Here is a 6,134-nt window from a genome sequence, read left to right on the forward strand (position 1 = left end):
GATGCTCAGCCTGGGCACAGTGTCCAGCCTTGCTCCCCACAGAGTAAGGTGTGCACAGCATCTGGACCAGCGTCTCCTCCTATGCTCAGGCTGTGCACAGTGTCCAGCCTTCCTTTCCATCAGTCCTTCAGGAGCTGTGGGAGGGAGGGGACTGCAGGGTGAGAGGACAATGGAGGACAAGATGGAGGGGTGGAGAGGGTGGGGAGGTGAGGGTTGGAGAAAGGGAAGAACTTTGGAGTGTTGTGGGGGGGATGAGGAGTGGGTGGAGGTTGGTGGGGTCAGAATGAGGCTGTCTGTGCAGAAGAGGACGTGGGAGTCAGGAAAGGGAGAGGGGAGTCCTGGTCACACCTCTGTGAAAGCTCTGCAAAGGGTGTAACAGGGAATTCAATGGGCAGCTGCCTAGTTGGGAGCTGGTTGCTGTGTCATATTTTGGCCACAAGGGGGCAACAGAGGCTGAGGAAATGCAGGTGAGACTTCCTGAGTGGCAAATGTACTTACATGCACAATAAAAACAAACCTATATAGAAATTTATTTTTATTTCACTTATGTGTATGTGTCTATATCTTTGTGAGTTTATGCCTCATGTGTTCAGTTTCCAGCCGAGGCCCTGAGAGCATAAGATCCCTGGAGCTGGAGTTGTAGCTGATTGAGAACACCTAAGGAGGGTGCTGGGAACTGACCTGGATCCTAAGAAAGAGCACCCTACCAGCTGAGCCATCTCCCCAGCACCTGGACTAGCATTTCACACACCCTTGGGCTAGACCACTGAGGGGTCCTGCCAGGCTCTGGTCCCACTGTGAGATGCACGGTTCCTCCAAGCCCCTAAGATGCTCTTGACCACTAAGATGCTTAGAACTCAGAGCTCACAAACCTGCACCACGGTGCAGAGATTATACAAGAGAAATCCAGAAACGCAAGAGAAGGGAGAGTGACCTCTGCAGTAGAAGTTCCTGTCTCCACTTCCCCCAGGTCAGTGGAGCACCCCTCACAGTGATTTCCCAATCTGGCTGTAGGGGCCAACCTGACTCCTGCAGGGTTTGTCTCTGTGATTCTGTGGCCGGCCCTGGGTAGGTTTCTATCCATTGCTAACCCTCCAAATATCACAGTCTTACACAAAAATCCATGGGAATGAAGGAGAAGGTGTTCAGGATGAAGTGACTGTGAGCATGGGCCTGGGAATTTGTGGTCACTTCTTCTGGAGACCCTGTGGTAATAGGGCCCAGGCTGCCCCGCATGCCAGGGTGGTTAAAAATTCCCTGCCTGGCTGCACAGGGCCTTACTCCCTGCAGCTGAGGCTGACCTGGATTCTCCTCTCCTTCCTGGGGTCACAGCTGCACACACCTGGCCGTGGCTCTGGGCGTCAGCTGGCAGCAGCTCCAGCACCTGACAGCCATGAGATGCTCAGCTTCCAGCAGGAGTGATTGATTGACAGCCGCCACAGATGACATGCTGGTGTCAGAGCCCTGAGGAGGGCTCTGGGTGTTTGCATCCTCAGCTGCAGCCACGGTCAGGGTCACCTGTCACACATGCGGGGGTTGCAGATCTGGTGTTTGCATTCTCAGCTGCAGCCATGGTCAGGGTCACCTGTCACACATGCGGGGGTTGCAGCTCTGGTGTTTGCATTCTCAGCTGCAGCCATGGTCAGGGTCACCTGTCACACATGCGGGGGTTGCAGCTCTGGTGTTTGCATCCTCAGTTGCAGCCATGGTGAGTGTCACCTGTCACACATGCGGGGGTTGCAGCTCTGGTGTTTGCATCCTCAGTTGCAGCCATGGTGAGTGTCACCTGTCACACATGCGGGGGTTGCAGCTCTGGTGTTTGCATCCTCAGCTGCAGCCATGGTCAGTGTCACCTGTCACACATGCAGGGGTTGCAGCTCTGGTGTTTGCATCCTCAGCTGCAGCCATGGTCAGGGTCACCTGTCACACATGCGGGGGTTGCAGCTCTGGTGTTTGCATCCTCAGCTGCAGCCATGGTCGGGGTCACCTGTCACACATGCAGGGTTTGCAGCTCTGGGTGTTTGCATTTTCAGCTGCAGCCATTGTGAGTGTCACCTGTCACACATATGGGGGTTGCAGCTCTGGGTGTTTGCATCCTCAGCTGCAGCCATGGTCAGGGTCACCTGTCACACATGCGGGGGTTGCAGCTCTGGTCTCTGCATCCTCAGCTGCAGCCATGGTCAGGGTCACCTGTCACACATGAAGGGGTTGCAGCTCTGGCGTTTGCGTCCTCAGCTGCAGCCATGGTCAGGGTCACCTGTCACACATGCAGGGGTTGCAGCTCTGGTGTTTGCATCCTCAGCTGCAGCCATGGTCAGGGTCACCTGTCACACATGCAGGGGTTGCAGCTCTGGTGTTTGCATCCTCAACTGCAGCCACTGTCTGTGTCAACTGTCACAAATGCGGCGGTTGCAGCTCTGGGTGTTTGCATCCTCAGCTGCAGCCATTCTCAGGATCACCTGTCACACATGCAGGGGTTGCAGCTGTGTGTGCAGTCCTAGAGTGCCCGGACCCTTGTATCTTTAAGGAAGATTTATTTTGCTTTGTTTTTAATTAAGTATAAATGTTTGTTTCTATGTGTGTTTATGCATTGGTGAGAGCAGTTACACGTGTAGGACAAAAGAGGGCGCCAGATGCCCTGGAGCTGGAACTGAAGTCAGCTGAAGAGCTGTGGTTCCTCCACAAGAGCAGTGTGCCTCTTACCCACTGCGCTGCCTCTCCAGCCCCAGGAGCCCTGACTCTAGAAGCTTGGTGGCATCCAGATCTCATCTGGTGACTTGGGTCTGCAGTTTCTCATTGTTGGCTCTTCATGTCTGTCTGTCTGTCTTTTGCACAGTTGTCTGTCCACTGTCATCCTCCCTCTGCTTCAGCTGTCCCTCGGTGTCTCTGTCCTTGTGATCTGCCCTGGGCACAGCCCTTTGTCAGCCCCTTGTTACCTCTGCTGCTGTCGGTGTCTGTATTCATCAAGGTTCTCTAGGGAAACAGAATTTATAGACTGAGAGTTAGAGAGAGAAGCAGAGTCAGAGAGAGAGGCAGAGAGAGACCTAGAGAGAAGGAGACACAGAGAGACACAGATAGCTGAAGGAAAGGTATTTATTGGAATGACTTATAGTCTGTGGTCCTGGCAATCCAAAAATAGCTGGGTGTGAAAAGAAAACCCAAGGATCCAGAAGTTTCTCAGCCCCCGAGGCTGGCTGTCTCGGTGGTCCTCAGTGTGTGATGGAATCCCCTGGAGAAGTCGGCTCTGATGCAGTGGAGGAATGGACTTACTCGCAAGAGGAAAACCAGCAGGGAGAGATCAGAAGCTTCCTTCTTCCCTGTCTTTACCTAGGTTTCCAGCATAAGGTGGGGCCCAGATTAGAGGTGGGATTTTCCAACTCAAATGATTAGGGTTAAAGTTTTGTCTTCCCACCTCAAGACCAAGATGAAAAGTGATGGCTCACACCCTCAATCCCAGAACTCTGGAAGGAGTCAGGCAGATCTCTGAGTTCAAGGCCAGCCTGGTCTATAGAGTGAATTTTAGAGCAGACAGGGCTGCACAGAAAGAAAACAAACAAAAACAAAGAAACAAAAAAAAAAATGATGAGGATCTTCCTTCTTACCTCAAATTTAGCAAAAATCCCTTAGATGTGTACCCTCAATGTTTCGGTTTTGCTTAATTCCAGATGTAGTCAAGCTGAGGAACAAAACTAGGCACCATAGTGACCCTGCCAACAGCCTGATGCAGACGTCATCACCGCTGCCTCCACTGCTGGTCCCCGTCTCCTCCTCATGCTACACATGACGGTGTTCAGCAGTGAGGAGAGAGCAGGTGACAGGAGCCTGTGTGTCCCAGCCAGTAAACTTCTCTATGTGGCTGGAGAGACCGCACAGTGGTTAGGAATGCTTGCATTCTTTCAGAGGACGTGGAGTCACTTCCCAGCCCCACACAGGAGGACGTGGGGTCAGTTCCCAGCACCCACATAGCTGCTCACATTTTCAGCTTCTGATTCTGTGACAACCAGGCACACATGAGACACACATGTACAAACATAAGAAGATATGAATGCATATTGAATAAAAATAAAGATTTAAGAAAATAAAGATTTAAGAAACCATTCTTCATCTGTTTTACATGTGTGCGTGGGTGTGAGTGCAGGGAAATGAGACTGTGGTGCCCGTGTCGTGGCTCACACACGGGAGTCGTGGGATGATGGAGTCAGTGCTCTCTGACCTTATGTGGAGTCAGCAATGAAACTCAGGTTGTCAGAGTTGGTGGCCAGGGCTTCTATAATCTGCTAAACCATACTCACCCCTTCTTTGGCTTTGTTGTGGTTTCTTTTCTCTATTTCTTTCTTTTCATTCCTCTCTACAGAGCTGTTCTGAAACTCAATATTTAGAGCAGGCTGGACTCAGGCAGACAGAGGTCCATCTGCTCTGTCTGTGCTGGTGTTAAAGTGTCTCCGCCTCCCAGCCTCTCACCTTCTGAGACTGCATTCACACAGCTCAGGCTGGTGTTGAACCCTCTGTCAAGGAACAGCCTCAACAAAAATACTTTTTAGGAGATAGGGCATGGGAATTGAAGAAATATAAGCAAAGAATTTGAAGACGAATTAAAATAATACGACAGAAAATATAGAAAGTGTTGGGAGGGCATTTCAGTTAAAAATTCTGAAGTTTTACCAGCATTTATTTTTTATAGCTTTTATATTTAATATAAATGGGGGCGAGAAGGTAACAAAGGCTTTATTAACGTGATACAAAGGATAACTCACACAGTCAATGGCTTCATCACTCTGAGACATCAAATCATCAGCATTCTGTTGTCTGGGTAGCAAAGGAGGTCTAGGTCACATATGCTGAAGACTTCCCTTCCCCAGGTGACCTCATAGTTACTGAAGAAGGAGCAGAAGCACATTTGCATATCCTGACCACCTGTCAGGATGGGATGTAACTGTCTTAATTTCAAAAGAACCAGGCAATCACCTCCTGAGTTAGGAGGTGCAACTATGCCTGTCAAATCTCCAAACTCTCTGACCCTCAACAAGGTGGAAATGGGCCTGCGTTTTTGGCCTCCACAACTCCCTGTGTAGCTGCGGATGTCCCTGAGTTCCTGATCATCCCGCCTCTCCCTTCTGAGCGCTGAGAGGGCAGGCCTGTCTCACTCCACAGCCTCAGGTTCACGTGTCCAGCACAGCCAGCTGTGGCTTCTGTACCAGTGCTATGGTCAGTGCAGCTGATGTGACCACAGTGCCCTGGGAGAGGACACAGTGGACAAGCGGTCAGGCCAGTTAGTGTCCACTCAGGCTGTCTGATCTGCTCCTGGTCATAGTCTCTCCTCCCCTCCCCCAGGGAAGGTATAGACTGGGGACCCAGGAGGAGATAAGGTTTATAACATCAAGGCACCTGGAGTCCAAGGTTCCTTGCAGGTTCCTGCTGAGTCTGTGCTGTGTGGAGTGGGGGTTGGGCAGGGCTGGGGATGACTGAGTCTGTGCTGTGTGCAGTGGGGGTCGGGCAGGGCTGGGGATGACTGAGTCTGTGCTGTGTGGAGTGGGGGTTGGGCTGGGGATGACTGAGTCTGTGCTGTGTGCAGTGGGGGTTGGGCAGGGCTGGGGATGACTGAGTCTGTGCTGTGTGGAGTGGGGGTTGGGCTGGGGATGACTGAGTCTGTGCTGTGTGGGTGGGGTTGGGCTGGGGATGACTGAGTCTGTGCTGTGTGCAGTGGGGGTTGGGCTGGGGATGACTGAGTCTGTGCTGTGTGGAGTGGGGTTGGGCGGGGCTGGGGATGACTGAGTCTGTGCTGTGTGCAGTGGGGGTTGGGCAGGGCTGGGGATGACAGAGTCTGTGCTGTGTGCAGTGGGGGTTGGGCGGGGCTGGGGATGACTGAGTCTGTGCTGTGTGCAGTGGGGGTTGGGTGGGGCTGGGGATGACTGAGTCTGTGAAGCCTGGAGTGGGGGTTGGGCGGGGCTGGGGATGACTGAGTCTGTGCTGTGTGCAGTGGGGGTTGGGCGGGGCTGGGGATGACTGAGTCTGTGCTGTGTGCAGTGGGGGTTGGGCAGGGCTGGGGATGACTGAGTCTGTGCTGTGTGGGTGGGGGTTGGGCGGGGCTGGGGATGACTGCAGGTGAGGATTCTGTGCCAGCCTTGCTTTCTTTC

The sequence above is a fragment of the Microtus pennsylvanicus genome, chromosome 7 (genome assembly GCF_037038515.1).
Source record: "Microtus pennsylvanicus isolate mMicPen1 chromosome 7, mMicPen1.hap1, whole genome shotgun sequence".
Lineage (NCBI taxonomy): Eukaryota > Metazoa > Chordata > Mammalia > Rodentia > Cricetidae > Microtus > Microtus pennsylvanicus.